Source organism: Pelobates fuscus, chromosome 6 (assembly GCF_036172605.1).
Source record: "Pelobates fuscus isolate aPelFus1 chromosome 6, aPelFus1.pri, whole genome shotgun sequence".
NCBI classification, from domain to species: domain Eukaryota; kingdom Metazoa; phylum Chordata; class Amphibia; order Anura; family Pelobatidae; genus Pelobates; species Pelobates fuscus.
The window spans coordinates 207,213,651-207,234,712 of record NC_086322.1 but is presented as its reverse complement, the minus strand read 5'-3'; positions in this window follow the sequence as shown (position 1 = coordinate 207,234,712).

The following is a 21,062-nucleotide window of genomic DNA, read 5'->3' as shown; positions in this document are numbered from 1 at the left end:
TTTGTGTATGGAATCTGCTCCCTCCAGTGGAGGGAAGGAGCGAAGGCGCACCGCTCAATTAAATGCCCTGTAGTCAGACCGTTTAATTTTGGTTTGGAGTCAGGCTGGGTTCTGGTGTAAATAGCCCAAGCCGGACACCGGTGTCTTGTCTAGACTAGCGTTCTAGGGTGTATATTACGTTCGCTAGGTCAGAGGGACCGGGAGACTAAGCGGCGTCTGTGTAAATTCGGTCCGCTAGAGCTCAACCTATCTTGGCTAAGTGGGAAGGCGTGTAAATTTGGAACCCACTAGATTTTTGATAGAGTATTTAGACTAAGAGGGTTCTGTGTAAATTCCGCCCTCTAGTTCGCTATATGTGGTGCTTGGGCAGTGTGGCTAACCAAAACGTATGTAGATAGTTTTAGGTAGTCCATCAAGGTACTGGCCAATAGATTAGTTGGGAATTGTAAATGTGTTAAAGATTGTTGTAGTAGCGTGTATATCTTGCTAGATAGCGTGAGCTCTGCCGTCTAGCGAGAGTGTGAATAGTGTGTAACTGTATTATAGCGCACGGTACCATAACCATGTATAATTACTGATTCTGTAAATAACTACTAATAACTGTCGTCTATGTTGTATGTTTAACACCATAACCACTACTAATTGAACTGTGACTTTAAATTGTACTCTAACCAATGCTAACCGTACTATAACTACTGTTTGTAAAGACGATGTTACTGGGGTATGTTATAGACGGGTAATTCAGATATAGGGAATTATAGCGTGGGTGACTGTATAGTTTCGCCAAGAGGCGCAGTAATAGTTATTTAGTGACTGGTGTAACAGCTGTGTGTGTACGGGAATTCCCTCTATGATTTGTTGTGTGCGTTTCACCTAGTAACTGTACCACATGGTGCTGTTGCCAAGGGAACGGGTGTGACCGTTGGAAGTGTGTTTGTTTAGTTTCTGTTGGAGACGACGCTTCATTGTTAGTATGGGTCAGACTCAACGGTTATGGATCCCTTAGGATGTATGTTGAAAAACTTTAAAAAGGGATACACTGTGTATGATTTTGGGGTAAAAATGTCTCCAACACGCCTGACTACTTTATGTAGTAGGGAATGGCCTACTTTGGTGGCTGCATGGCAGTTTGGATCCTAATCTGGTACAGCGTGTACACGTGGCTGTATCAGGTAGGCCTGAACTTTACGGCCAGTTTCTGTATATTGACTGTTGGAAGCAGGCCGTAAATGACTTGCCAAAATGGATCCGGGTATGCCACGAGGAACAATGTCGCCTCATGGTGGGCAGAACTCGCTTGTCCACTAAGGCCGTAATTACGCCCATTTTGGACACGCCTCCTGAATCCGAGATCCCCATGCCGCCCCCTTACTCCTCCTCCACAGGAAGAGGAAGAGGAGGTGCTGTTGGTAACGCTACTCCTCTTGCCCCATTGTCCCCACCTACCCCCTCCTCTAGCTCAGAGCCCAGCCCTCTTGTTTTAAACCCTCCCCTTCCGGTACCTACCTCCGTTAACCCCACCTATCCAGATTTGATGTCATATCTAGTTCCTGGTCAGGCTCCTCCTAGCCCGGCCCGGAATATTTTACTCACTGATCTCCCCCTCAGTAAAGCGTCCCCTTCCCCTCGTCTTACTACCCCTCAAGAGAGAGGATAGGGACTTTGTGGGGTTGGCTGACACAGTCATGGAGGACTATTGATACCGACCGGGCTCCATCCCCCTTGGCCGAGCGGAGCCTATGGTCGATGTAGAAATAGGGGGAAAAAGGAGTTCTTTCATGATTGACACTGGTGCTGAACATTCGGTGGTGACTGACCTAGTCGCTCCTCCTTCAGGAAGAACTATCACCGTAATAGGAGCAACTGGGAGGAGTGCTGCTAAACCGGTTCTTAAAAGTCGACTCTGTACATTGGGAGGTCACATAGTGAAACATCAATTCCTTTATATGCCTGAATGTCCAGTCCAACTGCTAGGACGTGATTTGTTGTCGAAATTACAAGCACAGATAACATTTCTACCTAACGGAACAACATCTTTGAAGTTCAATGGACCCTCAGGTATAATGACAATATCTGTACCAAAGGAAGAAGAGTGGCGACTTTATACAGTGTTGACTAGCCAAAACCCTAAGAGTGATGAATCCTTGTTCAATATACCAGGAGTGTGGGCAGAGAATAACCCACCAGGACTTGCTCGTAATATCCCATCAATTCGTATCGAACTAAAGCTTGGGGTTTATCCAGTAAGCCTGAGACAATATCACATTCCACAAAAGGCCAAGAAGAATATACAATCTTATTTGGATAAGTTCATAAGGTATGGTATCCTAAAATTCTGTATTTCCCCCTGGAACACCCCATTGTTGCCTGTTCAAAAGCCCAGTACAGATGAGTATCGCCCTGTGCAGGACTTGAGAGCAGTCAATGATGCGGTAGTGAGTATACATCCAGTAGTACCCAATCCATATAACCTGCTTGCTTTAATTCCGGGCGGGGCTACCTACTTCACAGTTTTGGATCTCAAAGATGCCTTATTTTGCCTACGAATTGCTGCAGAAAGCCAGTGTATCTTTGCATTCCAATGGGAAAATGCTGTAACGGGCTTGAAACGCATGACTCGGACAAGGCTGCCCCAATAATGCAAGGCAAGGACCAGTGAAACCACCGGGAGTCCAGTATATGGGAGGACTCCCTATGTCCGATCTCCAAATAGACTATACGGTAATGCCTAAATCCGGCGGACATCGCTACCTACTAGTAGTTGTGTGTACCTACTCAGGATGGGTAGAAGCATGCCCTACTCGTACAGAGAAAGCAGGAGAAGTTGTGCGATTTCTGTTGCGAGAAATAATACCCCGATATGGACTACCGTGTTCTATAGGATCGGATAATGGTCCAGCCTTCGTTCACCAGTGCCTACAACAACTGACTCATATACTTGGTATTAAGTGGAAGCTTCATACGGCATATAGACCTCAGAGTTCTGGGAAAGTGGAAAGGATGAACAGAACTATTAAGAACCAATTGGCAAAGATGTGTCAAGAAACTCAACTTAAATGGAATGTTCTTTTGCCAATAGCTCTGTTACGCATTCGTAGTACACCTACCAGAAGGATGGGTCTCTCACCTTTTGAAATTATGTATGGGCGTCCACCTCCTGTACTTGGTAACTTAAGGGGGGATTTAAGTCAGTTGGGAGAAGGAATTACCCGGCAGCAGGTTGTAGAGTTGGGTAAAACTATGGAGGAGGTACAGAAATGGGTACAAGATAGATTACCTGTGAATATTTATCCACCTGTCCATTGTTATCATCCAGGAGATCAAGTTTGGATAAAGGAGTGGAACAGTGTACCGTTGGGGCCAAAGTGGAGGGGTCCTTATGTTGTTCTTTTGTCTACCCCTACAGCTATAAAGGTGGCTGAAGTGACTCCGTGGATTCATCACTCCAGGGTTAAACCAGCAGCAGTAGATTCTTAGAAAGCTACACCAGATCCAGAGAACCCCTGCAAGATCCGGTTAAAGCGCGTAACTCAGTCGGAGTGACGAGGAGATATTGGGACTTCTAGAGTAATCAAAGAGATCAGCAAGTGGGTGTTTTGACAGCCATAATAAAGCCTGACCACCTACCCACGTTACATAGCCAGAGTGTCTTGAAGGGACCTCTGTGAAGGGAAGAGAGGACTTGAAGGACTCTATTCCTTGCAGCCCTTACATCCTGGAAGCTGATGTGCCATCGCACGGACAAAGAATTAGGATAAAGATGTCAGGAGAAATGCATTTGATAATGTGTATATTTGTATTTTTAATTATTCAGGAAGGTAGAGGTACCGACACACCTGGCTGTGAGGTTTGCATTAAGACTACAAAAACAGGTAATCATATTTCCCAGACCCTTATTTGGCATTCACAATATGAGTGTAAAGGATATGTATCTAAGTGTAGATACTTAGGTATAGATTATAGTGTATGCCATTTAGGAGTAGGAGAACCTAAGTGTTTTAGTCCAGAGTATCAACCCTGTACAATTTGGTTGACCCTTCGGAATGGAGACTCACAGGGGACCCTAATAAATAAGACAATACTAGAAACCGTACATTCTTTGGGTGTTCTGCTATTTGATGCATGTAAGGCGATATCAAGTGGTAGAAAACCGTGCAATGTATGCGGGGATCTTAAATGGGAAAGAACGTATGGGTCTAATGATAAGTATATTTGCCCCAGTAGTAAGAACAAGTATATAGATCCAATATGCCCAAATAAGAATTATAATTATTGTCCATATTGGTCTTGTGTAGGGTGGGCAACTTGGGGACAGACAGTAGATAAGGATATGATTGTTACTAAGTTGCCTACCAAACCATATTGTAAGTCTATGGAGTGTAACCCAGTCCATATACTTAATAATCCTGAACAGTTTATAGATTCGGAAACTTATTTGGGTTCCAGATATATGGGACAGGTTTAGATCCTGGGACAATATTATTTATAGGGATAGAGACTGATACTGTGGCAGCCCAGACTCATCAGGTTTTCCATTCTTTCTACGAGGAGATGAGTGTAGAGAATAAGATCCCCCATAATGCTAAGAACTTGTTTATTGATCTAGCCGAGAGTATTGCTGGTCGTCTTAATGTAACCAACTGCTATGTGTGTGGAGGTACTAATATGGGAGACCAATGGCCCTGGGAAGCAAAGGAGGTAATGTATTCCGGTTCTGAGACAATTGAACAGATAACATCTTCTCAAGCTGATTACCAAATGAGTGTTAGAGGTAAATCTGAGTGGCGATTAAAGACCTCCATTATAGGTTACGTTTGCATAGCAAGGAAAGGAATAATGTTTAATACATCTGTAGGAGAATTGACTTGTCTAGGGCAAAAAGCTTATGATGATAATACAAAGAATACAACTTGGTGGTCAGCTTCAAATGTCTCAGAACCACCTAACCTGTTTGCAAGTTATACCAATTTAAAGGATGTGTGGTTTGACCTATCTGCTACATCTAGTTGGAAAGCCCCAGCAAATTTGTACTGGATCTGTGGTAAGAAAGCCTATTCGGAGTTAACACAGGACTGGGAAGGGGCATGTGTGTTAGGTATGCTCAAACCATCCTTCTTGTTGCCTATTGAAACAGGAGAGACTTTGGGAGTTAAAGTATATGATGTGAATCATAGAAAGAAAAGGGGACCCCTAGAGATAGGTACCTGGGAAGATAATGAGTGGCCTCCCCAGCGTATTATAGATTATTATGGGCCAGCTACGTGGGCAGAGGATGGTACTTTTGGATATAGAACCCCAATATATATGCTCAACCGTATTATAAGCTAACAGGCAGTGGTTGAGATAATTACCAATGAAACATCGCAAGCGCTCAATCTCCTAGCTAAACATACTACTAGGATGAGGACAGCCGTTTACCAAAATAGATTAGCCTTCTATTTTGCCTATTGGCAGTGGAGGGAGGTGTATGTGGGAAGTTTAACCTAAGCAATTGTTGTCTTCAAATAGATGATGAAGGGCAAGCAATAGAAGAGCTTACTAGCCATATGGTTAAACTAGCGCATGTGCCTACCCAGGTATGGAAAGGGTATAATCCAAGTAGTTGGTTTGGTAATTGGTATGAGCAGTTTGGAGGACTTAAGGCATTGGTATGTGGAGTCATGCTAATTTTGATGCTGTGCCTTCTCCTACCATGTCTGATTCCTTTGGTAGTTAGGTCTGTGCAGAGCATTATAGAGAATATAGCAGAGAGAAAGGCTGCTGCACAGATAATGGCTATATATAGGTATGAGGCTCTAAATCAGGGAGAATTAGTACAGGAAGAGGAATGTTGAGGGATTCATATCGTTAGGGAGTCGCAAAGTCTGGTCTGGTTCATGGCAACTTGAGGTGTAAGCAAACTATGGTTAAGTGATGCATCTGGAATTGTGAAATCTCAGAAGCATCAAAGGGGGGAATGTGGTGGAATCTCAGTAAAAATAAATTTACTAGGACAAGATTGCCACGTGGTATGTGCACTTGCATATGTTGATGTATCAGTTAGTCAGTTACACTTAGCTAAGATACAATCAGTAGTGTAAGTGTAGGAATACAGGATATACGAGTATTTCCCCTCCTCCATTGTGCTGGGCAAGCCATGTGGTCAAACAGGAATTTAGTCTCTATTCGGTTGATTAGATAAGAGTATGTGTAGATTGAACTGATTATGGGAGGAGCTACATGCCTATATAAGGTACCTACACTGTATGATCAGGACTCAGACCTTGCTGTTTTTTGGTGACATTAGTCCCTCTGAGTCCCGGTCGGTGAATCGAATAAAGAATCTCTTCCTTCCTGAAGAAACCTGTGTCCATATCTCTGTGCTTGGCTTCCGTCAGTTTCTCCGGTATCATTTCCATGGCGACGTAGTATAAACACTTGTCACCATGGGGATAATATGGAGGATTACACTAAGTTAAAAACCCGGTCTATGAAAATAAACAAAAAAATAGAGTGCTAGAGATCTAAAGATACATGCATTATATATAAAGTGCATACTTTAAATATAAATAGACCCAATGACAGCTATTTAACAGAGGTCTAAATGAGGTGCTTTCACTAATTTAAAGTGAAACCGTGCTCATAATGTGCAAGTTTAGAAAACAGAAATTTTTACTTACCGTAAATTCTTTTTTTCTTAATATGGTGGCAGTCACATATGGGTTTTGCTCCTCCCTGTGGACAAGACTTTTAACAAGTTATTTAAAAAGGATCCTCCCCCTTTGGGTATAAAGGCTCAGACCGCAAAACCTACCCCAGTACGTGACAAGTAAAAAAACCAGACCAAGCAAACATCCAATGCAAAAATTCTTTAATAAAGAGGGAGGGTAATAATACTGCCACCATATTAAGAAAAAAAGAATTTACGGTAAGTAAAAATTTCTGTTTTTTCTGTCATATGGTGGCAGTCACATATGGGATATAGCAAGAATCCCTCTGGGCGGGACCTATGCCACGACGGCTTGTAACACCTTACGCCCAAAGGCAGCTTCAGAGGCAGAGAAAATGTCTAGCCGGTAGTGCTTGATAAAGGTGTTGTAAGATGACCAGCATGCTGCCTTGCAAATGACTTCTGGAGAAGCAAGTGCTCTTTCTGCCCATGAGGTAGCCATAGCTCGAGTAGAATGGGCCTTGATTGCAGCAGGAGGCTGAAGACCTGAGGAAGAATATGCCAAATCGATAGCCTGAATAAGCCACCGAGATAAAGTACCACGGGAAGCCACCTTACCCTTTAAGTGACCCTGAAAATTAACAAACAGGTGATCCGAAACTCTGAATTCCTTTGTTCTGTGTAAATATATACGCAACGCTCTTCTGACGTCCAGCTTTTGCCATCTCTGTTCTTGAAGAGATGAGGGCACACTAAAAAAAGAAGGTAAAATAATAGGTTGATTCACATTCTTTGAAGATAAAACCTTAGGAAGAAATGATGGTCTCGGGTAAAGAACCACCTTGTCCTCATGAAAAATGGTGAAATCGTCTGAAGAGGATAGGGCGTGAAGTTCTCCCACTCTTTTAGCTGAGGTGATGGCCACCAAAAACAAAACCTTTAGAGATAAAATCTTTAAAGGAACTTCCTCCAAAGGTTCAAACGGGGTAGCAGTAAGGGCTTGGAGGACTAGGGCCAAGTCCCATGATGGAAACACTGATCGTTTAGGAGGCCTCTTGAGGCTGATGGACCTAAAAAACCTTCTGACAAAAACATTTGCTGCCAAATCCTTAAGAAGAAAAAAATTCAAAGCTGATATTTGAACCTTGAGAGTTGAGACTCCCAGGCCAGCGTCAAAGCCTTCTTGCAAAAACTGAAGAATGTTATCAATTGATGGTTGTAATATCGGGAACCGGTGATCCCTACACCAGTGCAGAAACTTGGACCAAATTCTAAAGTATATCCTAGCAGTTGATACTCTAGTGGCGCGGAGTAAGACCGTTATTCTCTCATCATGGAATCCCTTGCTTCGAAGGATCAGCCTTGCAGTAGCCAAGCCGTCAACCTGAACATCTCTAGTACATTCAAGGGTAGGTTCCTGTTCACAATGAGATGAACTGAAATGGGAAGTTCCCAATAGCTGATAGTCATCTTTTTTAGGGCCGCAAACCAGACTCTGTTTGGCCAATAAGGGATTATCCTCGCCCTGTCCGTTCTTATCTTGAGGAGGACCTTTGGGATCAGGGGCAGAGGTGGGAAGATGTAAGCCAGCTGAAAATCCCACCCTATTGATAGAGCGTCTATCCAACTGGGTTGATCTGTTCTGAATAGGGAGGCGAAGTGGTAAACCTTCTTGTTTGATTCTCTTGCCATCAGATCTACTTCTGGTACTCCGAATTTCCCAGTCAAGATTCTGAAAACGTCCGGGTTTAGAGACCATTCCTTTTGGTCCCACTTTCCCCTGCTCAAATCGTCGGCTATTACATTGTCGCTGCCTCTTATGTAGACCGCCGCAATGTCTTCCAGATTTCTCTGCGCCCATTCCATAACTTCTGTACAAAGACTGAAAAGCCTTCTTGCTCTGGTTCCCCCCTGTCGATTGATATACGAGACTACCGTGCGATTGTCTGACTGTATCTTGACCGCTCTTTGAAGTAACCAAGGTCTGAGGTGATGAAGAGCATACAGAACCGCCAACAATTCTTTGAAATTTGTTGATTCCTCTGCTTCTCTGGAAGACCATTTTCCTTGGAACATGGTGGAGCCTAAGTGGGCTCCCCAACCTGCGTTTGAGGCGTCTGTGGTGACTATAAGCCAAACCTTTGGTAGAAAGGACAAGCCTTTTAAAAGGCACTCTGAGGTTATCCACCAATCTAGCTGCTTTTTCACCAGAGGGGACAGTAGGAATCTTCTGTCTAGATCTTCCTCCTTCTTTGACCAAGAAGTCAGGATGTTCCACTGTAAAGGTCTGATCTTTGATCTTGCCCATTTGACTGCCGGAAAAGTGGCCGTAAGAAGCCCTAATACACTCATGGCCTCTCTGAAGGAACAATTTTTCATCCTTTGGAGGTTGGAAATCGATTTTCGGATCTTTATTCTCTTCCGTCTGGGCAGAAATATCGACATGGAGGCTGAATCGATCTTGAAACCGAGAAACTCTATTACTCTTGTTGGAACGCAAACTGATTTTCTTAGATTCAAAATCCAACCATGGTCCTGAAGAAACCTTATAGTGATCCGCAGATCCTCGTGCAGTTGACCTTCGGTATGTGCCACTAGAAGCCAGTCGTCTATATATGGGACAATTGAAACACCCTTTTCCCTTAAATGAGCAGTTAGAGGAGACAGGATTTTGGTAAAGATCCTTGGAGCAGAGGACAGACCAAATGGTAGAGCCCTGAACTGGCAATGAACGGTGTGACTTCTTCTTCTTATTGCAAATCTTAGATATTTCCTTGAAGCGGTGGCTATCGGAACATGTAGATACGCATCCTTTAAGTCTATTTTTACCATAACGTCTCCTTTTTACAAAAGGGGAAAAATTGATGCGATTGATTCCATACGGAATCTGTGATAAGGGATAAACTGATTTATCCTCTTCAAATCCAGAATGGGCCGAAATGAGTGGTCCGGTTTTGGAACGAGAAACAGTCTTGAATAGACTCCTCGAAATTCCTGTTTCTGTGGCACTCTTTCTATAACCCCTTTGTGAAGAAGCAACCTGGTCTGACAATCTAGAGCTCGAGATTTCTTTGTGGACTGGTAGGATGATAGTAGAAACCTTGATCTTGGCTTTTCCAGAAAAACAATCTTGTGTCCCTTTCGGATAATCTTTAGAACCCAAGGATCCTTTGTGGTCTGTTCCCACACCGGGAGAAAGTATTGGAGTCGTCCTCCTACACCTCTGGCGTCAAAAACGTTTCCCTTTGTCTCTGAAGGTTCTTTTGACCTCATTACTCTGTTCAAATTTCCAGTTTTTTTCCTTTCTTTGAAAGTAGTGTGGTCTTTCCTGAAAGGGTCGCCTACCCCTGGATTGATAATTCCTGTAGCCTGGTCTCCAGGAGAATTTTCGATCTTGAGGAAGTGCCTTCTTGGTTTCAGACATCTGACGTATGATTTCCTCTAAGGGAGCACCGAACAATTTAGCTTTTTCCAGAGGAAGTTCACAAAGGACTGCCTTGGACGCTGTATCTGCCGACCAAGACCTCAACCATAGGGCACGTCTTGCCACCGAAGTCAAACCCCTGATCCTGGAGGCCAATTTCATCACTTCTACTGACATATCCAAAAGGAATTCATTTGCTAAATGCATGTTCTGAAACATGTGACTAAGATCATCAACCTGGCCAGACGAAAAATTTTCTTGTACTAGATTTAGCCAAACTTCATTCGCTCTGGCTACTGCTGCCCCTGCCAGTAGGGCTTTACATTGGAAACCGGCTGTCTGATAAGCTCGCCTACACGAGGTTTCGGCTCTCTTATCCATGGGATTTTTTAATGCTGCAGTTTCCCCTATAGGGATAGTGGTTCTCTTGGCAATCTGTGCCACCGGAACATCAACTTTTGGGAGATCTTCCCACATAACGTCGCTAGCCAGCTTAAAGATATCCTTGAAGTGTCTGGAAATAAAGGCACGTTTTTCCGGGTTTTTCCATTCCCTAAAAATAGAATCAACTAGGCTCTGTTGCACAAAAAAACCTCTTAGGATTTTCTGATCCCTGAGGTAGGATGGTCAGATTCACTTCCTTAATAAATTTACGGATTGCTTCTAAAGGAAACCCCACTGGTTCACTGGATGAGGAACCTGAATCCTCTGATTCGACAGAAGAAGAACATTCTCCTGAAGATGATACAGATGAAGAATTTCTTTTTCTTTTATTGATTTTTTGTTGACTGGGGGCTTCTACCCTTTTAGATTCCTTAATCGTGTCCAAGTTCTGGGACAAACTCTCCTGGAACCAGGATAGGAAAGATTGCATATCCTTTTGCTTCTCTCTTTCCAACGAGTTTGCAGTACACAGACTGCATATTTTCTTCCTAGACCCGTCTGGAAGAGGAGTTGCACATTCGCTGCAAACAATATGCTTGGACTTCACAATAACCAATGTGTGAGCGCTAAAATCCCATGCAGAAAATATGGCAGCGTTCACAAATACAATGCACAAGAGATTGTGAAAAGCAAAACAATAGTTACCAAAAAGAACGCGCTAAAATAATCTGTAAATATAAAGAAACAAATAATGGTGCAGACCATCTGGTAATAATAGTATGGGGAAAAGGTGTTATATGTAATAAACTCACATGTCCCAGAGCCCTATCACCCCTGGCTCTGGGTTTGAAATGCTCCTTGGGAGAGGGGATATTCCCACACTGCAGGATAGTCAGGAGGATATGTCCACTGATAATTCCGTTGTGCTGTATGTAAAAGGAAAGAAGGGCAGGACCTCCAATTGAATAGTATCACAATTCGTTTTATTGTATAAAAAAGGTTAAAAACCCTTACTTTGGATGTGGTGGGTACAAACTCGCAGAGTCACCCACATAAAAGCATAAAACACATGTATTCGAAAAAACGCTTCCTGGTTATGGTCCGGTCACGTGATCGCTTCCGGGTCCGCCCTCCAATGACGTCCGTGTGACGCGTTTCGCCCGCCTCCACAGGCTTCTTCCGACAACGTCATGGGGTTTCAGTCTTCCTTTTAAGTCCATAGTGCCGCCCTTCTCTCGCCTCATTGGTCGGGGGGCGTGGTTTCACACGATCTTTTTCAATCATTCAATTGCACACTAATAAACTTCATAGACTTAACCCCTTCCAGCACCTACACTAAAATGGTTATATTCAGTGTCACATAAGAAATGGAATCATCTAAGTGATGTTAATCCCAATTATTTCTAATGTATATATAGACCTTATCTGAATTATTCTACATAATGATTTATCAAAGAGACATCTTCTTACTTCATTAAATTATATTTTTAAATATACACAATGGATATTATACGAGGGTAATTGATAAAAATTCTATACAAACAATACAACAGAGATCAATTCTAGACAGCAGGAAAAACCTTAACTTTTCCCATATCCCTTAAGATAGACAGTGCAGATATATTATGCTCATTTCTAAAGTATACAGTTCTTATACTAAATACAGGCTGACATTATTGCAGAGTACCTGCTGATTGAAAAAGGGGGGGGAGAGGTTGGAAAAAACAGCCATTATAATTTATTTACAAAAAATGACATTACAATTTATTTACAAGAAATGACAAATTTCAAATTCTCCATTTAAACCCCTAGGGAACAACGATTTCAATTTAAACACCCACCTCATTTCTTGTTTCGACAATTTATTGTCTAGATTTTCACCCCTCCAATTTCTACCAACTCTCTCTATCCCAATAAATTGTAATTTGGTAACATCTCCCTGATGTTTGTGAATAAAATGGGAGGATAGGGGGTGCTCCTTAAAACCTCTTTTTATGTTACGCACATGCTCCTCGATACGAGTGTGCACTTGCCGGGTAGTTTTGCCGACATAGTGCATATTGCACGGGCATGTGAGGACATAAATACAGTTTGTGGTGTGACAAGTTATCAGTTGTTTCACACTATATACTTGTTGTGTATTGCCCCCTATTAGTTCTTTTTTGACACACTTAGTGGCTCCCGTGGTTCTGCACGCCAAGCAGTATCCGCATTGGAAAAAACCCACATCTTTATTGAGGAAGTTCTTATTTAAATTTTCTTGTCTAAAGCTGCTCTTTACCAGATGGTTCTTGATACTCGGTACTCCCCTGTAGATGATCCTTGGTTTTTTCGAGATTATCTTGTCTAACAGGGGGTCCTCTTTTAAGACAAACCAATATTTATTGATTATATTTTTTAAATCCTTATTCTTCCCTGAATAATCAAAAATTAGGGAAACTTCATTCTTGTTACTATTCTTTTTATTTTCAATCTTTTTACTTGATTTGTCTAGTAGCTTTTTCCTATCTATTTTCCCCACTTCCTTATGTGCCTTGTCCAATAGAGTCCTAGGGTAGTTTTTAGCCGTGAACTGTTCTACTAACTTGTCAATCTGACTCTCGCAAGTTTCTCCACTTGTGCAGTTTCTTTTTAACCTTAACATCTGCCCTTTGGGGATGTTGTCCAGCCACGGGCCATAATGGCAGCTGTCATAAAAAATGAAACTATTAACGTCCACCTTCTTGAAGAAGGTTTCAGTACATATTTGGTTGTGGGAAATAAAAATTCGTAAATCCAAGAAATTAACCTGACTATCACTATGGTCCATAGTGAGTTGAATCCCCCATGAATTGGAGTTTAAATGTGTCAAAAAGGCTGTAAGCTCTTCTGCAGAGCCCCTCCAGATCCAGAACAGATCGTCGATGTAACGGCGATAGGTGACCAGGTTCTGCACCCAGCCATGACCACCATATATAAAGGATTCCTCCCAATATGACATAAAAAGGTTTGCATAGCTGGGTGCGAACCTAGTCCCCATCGCCGTCCCAAGGATCTGTAGGTAGAAAGAGTCCAGGAAATAAAAATAGTTATTAGTCAGAATAAGATGGATACCCTCCAAAATAAATGTCTGTTGGTCCGGGGATAAATTTGAAGCCGACAGAAAAAATTGGACGGCCTCCATACCCTTAGAATGTGGGATAATCGAATAGAGTGATGACACATCCGCCGTTACAAGGATGTCACCATCCTTCCACTCGACTTCCTCCAATATTTGGAGAATTTGACTAGTGTCCCTTAAATAGGCTCTTGTTCCCTTCACTAGGGGTTGTAGACATAAGTCAATATACTCCGACAAGGGGGCTGACACCGAACCTATCCCAGAGATAATGGGCCTCCCTGGTGGTCTAGTTTCATGTTTATGGATTTTCGGTAGAAAATAGTATACAGGTATCTTGGGATAGATGACAACCAAATAGTCATATTCTGTTTTAGAGATAACTCCCATTGATAAACCTTTGTTCAGAAAATCCATAAACATGTCTTTTTTCTCATGAGTGGGGTCACCTTTCAATTTTTCATACGTAATGCCGTCATTGAGTTGTCTCAATGATTCCTCCACATAGTATTCCCTGTCCATAAGGACGATGCCACCCCCCTTGTCGGCCGGTTTGATAATCACGTCTTTGTTCTCTCTTAAATCAGCCAAAGCTTGCTGTTCTTCCTTATTCAAATTCATTCTATTCCTATTTATTCTTTTGATACGTTCCACCTCTCGCATCACTAGTTCCTCAAAAGCATCCATTGACTTAGTCTTACAGCCCTTCGGAAAAAAGGTGGATTTCTTTTTAAGTGAGGTGAGATTGGGCTCCTTTAATTGCACATCTCCATTTAATCCCTCAGTAGTGTCCACCTTCTCCAGAAAGAAGCGTTTCAAACATAATTTTCTAACGAACTTCTTCAAATCTATATAGACTGAGAAATGATCCATATTCGCAGTAGGGCAGAATTTTATCCCCCTAGCCAATACTCTATTCTGCATAGTATTTAGTGTAAGTTTCGAAAGATTGTATATTCCCTTGATGTCTATATCCTTCCCCTTTTTCCTTCTCTGTATCTTATTTCCCCCTCTTGTTCCTCTCTTTCTATTCTTCTTTTTAGTGGAGAACTTGGGAGGTTTAATTTTATTCTCTCTTTTCTTTTGTGTTCCCAATCTAAAAAATCCTTTGGATGTCCCTCCCGTCCCTGGGTAGTATCTCTGATTCTTTGTTCATTAGGCTCCTTAGAGTCTATTGGTTTTCGATTTAATCCTTGGGAGGCTAATTCCCAAACATTGGACTCTGGCCCTAATTTTTGGGTTCTATCTCTCTCCGTTCCCTCTATATTGGTAGGAACTCTGATAGATCTATTCAAAGGTTGTTTTTCATACTTCTTAACTGGGGTATCCCTCTCTTGACCATTTGTCCTCCACTTTTGGTTATAGTTGTCTTTCTTTTGATACTGTCTACTCCCACTAAAAGATCTCCTCCTCCTTCTATATTGGTATCTGTCTCCATTGTATTGTCTGTACTCTTGTTTATATTGTTTCCTATTCCCCTCATATTTCTTTACTGGGTATTCGTTCCTGGGTACATAATTATGGGGTTCTAATTTTCCCCTTCTATTTTCCAAATTTCCCCTATGGAAAGCATGTACTTTGTTCCCCCTATAATCTGATTTGTCTCTCTGATATTTCTTCTTTTTGATCGAAATGACTTCCTTTTCTATTTTATTCATGTCCTCTACAATCATTTCTGAGTGCTTTGCCATCTCCCTGGACTCCAAAAAAGGTTCTAGGAGTTCTTTAATAGCTCTGATCTTCATGTCTAGTTCCCTAAGATTCAGCTGCCTCCTCTTAATGATAATCTTGATAAGGCCTATAGAAATCACATTTAGATATTGATCCCACTCCTCCATAAATTCTTCGCTATCCCTGTCAAAGGTGGGTGTTTTGTTGAATCGTAACCCCCTTGGTACCATTTCTTCTTTAATATACTGTTCCAATGTGGCAATTTCCCACTTTATTTTTAATTCTTTAGTAAGTAATTTTTGTAAATCCTTACATAGTTCAGGTATTGTTCTGGGGATATTAGGGGTATCGCAGATTATCTCTTCCCCAAAAATGTTATCCAGATTGGAACAGTATTTACTCCTTGCCTCAAATATAGACATAGTGGATTACACAGCGAGCTCACAAGAAAGCAGAACACAATAAAACACCAGGTAAATATAGTGAACTTAGAAACACAATAACCAATGTGTGAGCGCTAAAATCCCATGCAGAAAATATGGCAGCGTTCACAAATACAATGCACAAGAGATTGTGAAAAGCAAAACAATAGTTACCAAAAAGAACGCGCTAAAATAATCTGTAAATATAAAGAAACAAATAATGGTGCAGACCATCTGGTAATAATAGTATGGGGAAAAGGTGTTATATGTAATAAACTCACATGTCCCAGAGCCCTATCACCCCTGGCTCTGGGTTTGAAATGCTCCTTGGGAGAGGGGATATTCCCACACTGCAGGATAGTCAGGAGGATATGTCCACTGATAATTCCGTTGTGCTGTATGTAAAAGGAAAGAAGGGCAGGACCTCCAATTGAATAGTATCACAATTCGTTTTATTGTATAAAAAAGGTTAAAAACCCTTACTTTGGATGTGGTGGGTACAAACTCGCAGAGTCACCCACATAAAAGCATAAAACACATGTATTCGAAAAAACGCTTCCTGGTTATGGTCCGGTCACGTGATCGCTTCCGGGTCCGCCCTCCAATGACGTCCGTGTGACGCGTTTCGCCCGCCTCCACAGGCTTCTTCCGACAACGTCATGGGGTTTATGCAATATGCTTGGACTTCACCGTAGCCTTTCTAGGCGTGGGGGTTGGTTTCTCCTTATCCATCTCAGGTGGACTAGACATATCTGTGAAATTAAACGGAGGCTCTTAGAATGTATTTTCTTCTTCAGAAAGTATTTCAAAGTAAAGATCTATTTCTGTAAATCTTACCTCAAAATACCTCTGAGCCGTGTGGGGGGGGGGGGCAGGTGACACGGCGTACCTCTTCTGATCTGCATCATGATGTCAGTGGGTACCAGCACAGCTTTTAAATTCAAATTTCGCGTTTTTTTTTTTTTTTATGTATATCTCTTTAAGCTTCCGTTTGCGCATGCGTCTTTGCGCACCCGGAAGCTTAGGTGGAACGCAAACACCACCGGGGCGTGCGTTCCACCGCTGTGCGCTTGCTCAGAGCGAGCTCCGCCTCCCGGAAGTATTTGCCGGAAACCTTCTCGGCATAAATTACAGACCTCTGAATGCTCCGTAACGTGAAAAAACCGGAGCATGGGCCACTCAGCTTACCACCCGGGCAGCTCTCGGACCGGATCCCCCAGACAACATCCTGTGTGTCTCACCAAACGACGAAGTCCTGTCCATCCCTATCGGGACAAGAAAGAAGACTGGGGTAGGTTTTGCGGTCTGAGCCTTTATACCCAAAGGGGGAGGATCCTTTTTAAATAACTTGTTAAAAGTCTTGTCCACAGGGAGGAGCAAAACCCATATGTGACTGCCACCATATGACAAAAAAATAAAGTGCCTTTGTGTGTAAAAGGGTATTCTACTAATTATAGCATTGTATAGAGTATTCTGCTGATTACCTAAACGATCAAAACAGATTATGAATATACATAAAGGAGCTTGTTATAACATCTATAGCCTGATGTTTGACAACAAAAAATATTCACTTCATAAAGGCTTACTATTATAGGTAATGCTATTATGGGTAATTTTTCTTCTTTTTTTCTATATATTTTAAGGCTTTGCCTGTAGTTGTGGGAGGGGCTTGATTTCCCCTTAAAAGGGCTGACAGTCCACTCCCAACTTATCGTGGATTGTGTGGCGAGTCACTTCCGGTCCGACCGCCATCTTGGTTTTCTTACCTGTCTTCCCTCGTGGTCCTGGCTCCTCTTCTACCCGTGGGTTGTCACTTCCGCGTTGATCCTGTGAAAGGTCCTTGTCGCAATCCCAGAGGTCCTGCTGCCGGGAACTGGTGGGGTCCACGAGGCTGATCGGTACAGTAAGTTTCTCTGTCGGGTGCCTCTTAGCACGCCGTCGGGTCAGTAGCCCGATCCCCCCTCCTTCTTACAAGGTTCTCCCGGCACCGTGCAACAGCTAGCACAGTCCCCTCGCACTTAAGCCCCCCATCCATACACGCCAGACTCACCACGTGTACGTTTGTTTACCTTGTGGGTGCGTTCGGCAAGCCTAGTCACTTCCATACAATTCGCATGATTCACGTTCGGCAATTATGTTCGGCTCTACTAGAGCATTATTAATAGCTGCACCTTCATTCCCCTTTAGTTCGGCTAAAATCCAGCCATTCGTTTTAAAAAGGTATCGGGTTGATTAAAATCATGTCGCCATCTGGTGACCTGATTATGTAATATCATGAAATGACTGTGATTATGTTTAAATTAGTATTGCTATCTGTAGTAAGGTTCTTCTGTCAGGTGTATATATAACCCAAGGGGTCTGTAATAGCTTCTACATCCTTATCAACAAATTATCAAATTAGTCATATATTTTTCACTTTTCTGTTGCTTCTGACTATGTTCATCATTTTCCTGAACTGGTTAGCACGCTCACTCACTACATAACCTCACGAATGCAACCATTGTCGGTTCACCACACAGTATGTTAATTTGGGTTCTTTTAAACCGATTTGCATACAAATTGTTTCATGTTGGCTAAACATACGAATGATTAAGTGAAACAGTTATTCCATACAGAGGTTCCCTCCTCTTTTTAAAGGGATTTATTTGTGGCTATTAGAATATTGATGTTGTTTCCACAGGTTTCATTATGGGAATTTAGCTGATGATTTTCAAATAACTTGATTTTGACAACTTTGTCAGAATATTTGCCTTATTAGCATAATGATGTGGTTAAATTACTATGCTAGGTTTTACTACTATAACTTAGTATTTCGTGGGCATTGACATTTCACTTTCCTTAGGTGCCCTGGTCATACTGACGGTTGCTTTACAAACACAAAATCCGTCATCTGCCTCTATCATATTCTCCCTGCTCACCAATGGTATCTGGTAGGTTCCTTTATTTAATTCTGGCCCACGATCTGGCCCACTACAATATACCTATACGCACAGATACTCATGCACGTCCTATCCATGGGTCACAGCATGTCATCCACTACCACCCTCTTGTTCATATCTTTCCGCTTAGCATCAGCCTGACTCAAACTTTATCAGGTACGATGTCATAACCCTGTACATTTTCTAGGTTTTGAGTGGTACTGGCTTCCTGAGATTTAGGTTGTCCAACTAGGTTTCTGTTTCTGGTCTTAATCCATAAGCTAGCGGTCCCGCAAGGCCAACACCCATCCTCATACTCGGAGGTATACGTCCCTCGGGCCAAATCATAGTTAGCCGCCTCGCATGGTTGCATAGAGAGGGCCTCCCATGTCACTCCCCTTCTATCTTTACCAACCATTATTAGAACTTCATGGCTCCATCCCTACGACGTCTATATTCATGCTTTAAGTTTGCTTACTATTAACAAGGCTATGCCTAAATGCAAACCTTTTCTCAGGACACTCCTTCCGTATAGGTGCAGCATCTGCAGCTTCCTCCAACCACATTCTAGCTCATATCAAGACTATGGGACGCTGGAAACCCTCCGCCTATAGATTTTATATTCCAAACCCAGTTAAAGAGTTAACACAAGCTTTTCGTGACTTGTCCAAATAAACAATGTTTTTGTTATGTGAATAAATTTTGTATGGTACTTTTCTTTTTGCCCACTTTTATTACAGGCCTACTGCTTTCTCGGTTCAGGCACACCACAACCGATTGGTGTCCATTTGTATATGTTTATTGGTTATAATATGTTATGTTACCTTTTTCATTACGGCCAGATTGCCTAGACTACAAATATATATATATATATATATATATATATATATATATATGTATATGTGTGTGTAAGGGGCAAATAGCCGTATATGGAGTAAGGATCCAGCATAAGCGTAGGATAGTATAAAGGGAGCAAGTCGGTTGTGGTGTGCCGAGACCGACGATACGGTAGGCCTGTAAATAAAGAGGGCCCACCAAGGAGTAAGAAAGTAAAGTAAATGGAAAGAAAAGAGAAAGTGTTGAAATGAGGAGTGCGTGGGAGGGTCATTCTGATGCTGACCTCAAGCGATATGAGTCAGGTAAAGGGTGTCCCTTATATAGGGGAGTGAATTAATTTAAGCCCCTCCCACAAATACAGGCCAAACGGCCTTAATACTTGTGTAAGGGGCAAATAGCCGTATATGGAGTAAGGATCCAGCATAAGCGTAGGATAGTATAAAGGGAGCAAGTCGGTTGTGGTGTGCCGAGACCGACGATACGGTAGGCCTGTAAATAAAGAGGGCAAAAATGAATAATCAAAGATTTAATACAGTCAACAAATATACACAAATTCACCAGACATTTCCTTAAATGCATTACAGTATTTAATTCCTGGAAGAATTTTGAAGGTAGTAATCTACGACCAAAATTGGACACCATTTGTTATGGTTAGGATAGTATGTTATCTCTACTTTTGGTGCGTGTTGACTCGTTTCGGAATGTGGTAGAGCCAATAGGTAATGATATATGTGTTTACGTATGTGGGATCGTTGAAGACAATGATCTGTCTGAGTGGTGGTGATGGTAGTGGATTCTCTGGCCTGAGAAAGGCATAAAAGGCATGGCTGGTAATGGCCAACTTGGTAGTATAATTGAATGGTTGTAGATCTAATAGGTCCGATAAGGATGAAAAGTTGGATGGCTACTGGTAATCTGAGAGGAACGTGGGGGAATGGATTCCTGAAAACCTCTGAGTATATTCTTGTCTGGTATGATAGCATGAAGTTATGGTAGTTTTGGCCATAGGTTATCCTGTGTTGTTGAATGCCTGTAAAATATATAATTAATGGTGTGTGAGATAGTTTAAGGTGGCAAAAAGAAGCAAAACCTAGGAGAAATGTTATGACAAGGTTGAGCTATGTCGTGTTCCAATGAGATTCTTTAAGCCAGGTGAAAAGCTGTGTTATGCGTTCTACAAGTATGGGACGAAAGTGCTAGGTGGGATAGTGCATGCTATGCTGCATGAGTATGTCTTATCCATGATTTTGTCTCTGGAACAAAAGAGTGTCCGTGACTGTATGGGTGGCTGTAGGAAGCGTATGATTAACATGCCTGGAATATAAATGAGACAATTGTCGGCAGGGATGTATACCCCCGCCTGGTACATGAAAGTAAAATAAATGTGATAAGTGGTCAACCAAGTGAGTTCCCCAGAAATATCATGACCTTATGGATGAGTAGTGGCGTTTGTTGATGATATGACATGTGCTTAGTTGTCTGAGTAACAACGGATTGATGACCCTGTCCATGATTTACCCCATGCCATAGCAGCTGCTACAATAGGGTAGATTCCCCAAAGGGGCTGAGGTAGTGGAAAAATTTCCAAACCTGGATGCCATGGCCAACAGCTCCAAAGCAATCGTTCCTGGTAGATCGCTGCCAAACCCATGGTAGATGC